The sequence below is a fragment of the Mus caroli genome, chromosome 8 (assembly GCF_900094665.2).
Source record: "Mus caroli chromosome 8, CAROLI_EIJ_v1.1, whole genome shotgun sequence".
Taxonomy (NCBI): Eukaryota; Metazoa; Chordata; class Mammalia; order Rodentia; family Muridae; genus Mus; species Mus caroli.
In genome coordinates this window covers 11,324,133-11,325,344 of record NC_034577.1, presented here as the reverse complement: position 1 = coordinate 11,325,344, position 1,212 = coordinate 11,324,133, and the positions used below count along the sequence as shown (strand labels likewise).

Genomic DNA, 1,212 nt, shown 5'->3' with positions numbered 1-1,212 from the left:
TCTAGAACAGTGATGGTAAGTTACAGAGAAGGTAGGGCTTTGGCCAGCTCTAGAGTTAAGACCACGTGAATTCTCCTGGTGTGCAGGGAGGCCTGAGGCATGAGAGCACACAGCTGCCTCAGACTTGTCACTTCACTGTACCCNGTGGTTCCTGGGGGGATTAGCCTGGGCTTATTTTCCAACACTGCAGGCAACTACCATGATGGGAGAGGAAAGACGGGGCACAGATTTCTCAGCTGGTGTGGCCCATTGCTGCGTGAAGCTCTGGGGGCACACACATACCTTCCTCCTCTACAGACTCAGCTCGAATGATGACAGGACTGGAGTAGGCTGGCAGCAGCAATGGCAGGTTGGAGGGGACAGCATAGCCACANGGCACAGGCACAGAGTAACCACTGGGCACACGCAGCCCCACGCCTTCCTCCTCTGTGTTCGTGTCTGGAGATGGCGGCTGGTCTTCCTGCAGCGGCGTGATGTCAATGACAGAATACGGGTTCACTTTTGTGGGGACCACAAGTTTCGCAGGCTCTGCCTCGGGGGCAGGTTCGGCTCCAGTTCCATTTCCTGGAGGACAGAAGGACACTACTTAGCAAACAAGAGTGTTGGGCATGTATGTGGTTCCAGTGGCTGTAGCAAGGGCAGGGAAACCCTACACCTGTCCCCAATGTCAGGACCCCTGCACCCCCCTGCAACATTCCCAGATCACCACAGGGGGCTGTGAGGCCTAGGTCCGTGGGGTACACCATTGAATGGGGAGCTGGTGTCACTCCTGGACACAGATGATGGAGACCTTGCACAGAGGTTCCCAGGACAACACATCAAATGAGAAGAGTCAAAGAACCACATGGAAAGACTTGACCAGGGGCAAAGGAGGGAGAAACTGGTCCTCAACCATGGTGGCCATAGTTAGGGGCTAAGCAGCCTTCCTGGCTAATGAGCAGTGGCCCAGTCAGGTAACTCATTCCCGTTTATGTACCGTGATGAAGTGGCAAGGGACATCTATTAGACAATAGCAGGACATCTATCTATCAGACAATAACAGGCATTTGTCTATAAACTAGAAAGTGGGGGAGGGGTTAGAGCAACAAGAATAGAAACTGAGGAGAGATGTACACAACAGAGCTTATTCAGGGCATCACAGAGACCCTGATGCCTTCGGCCCCATTATCCTTGTCATGATTTATATATGAAGCCCAGCCCACCCCAAGGCTT

General features: G+C 53.1%; 1 protein-coding gene across 1 annotated transcript in view; it reads right to left on the bottom strand.

Annotated features, from left to right (window-relative positions):
• Arhgef10 (Rho guanine nucleotide exchange factor 10) overlaps positions 1 to 568 on the bottom strand; it is a 72,077-nt gene extending 71,509 nt beyond the window's left edge. The window contains exon 1 of the mRNA XM_029480672.1: positions 283 to 568. The gene's annotated coding sequence lies outside the window, so the exon portion shown is untranslated. The remainder of the gene's footprint in view (positions 1 to 282) is intronic.
• Positions 569 to 1,212: the final 644 nt, after the last annotated feature.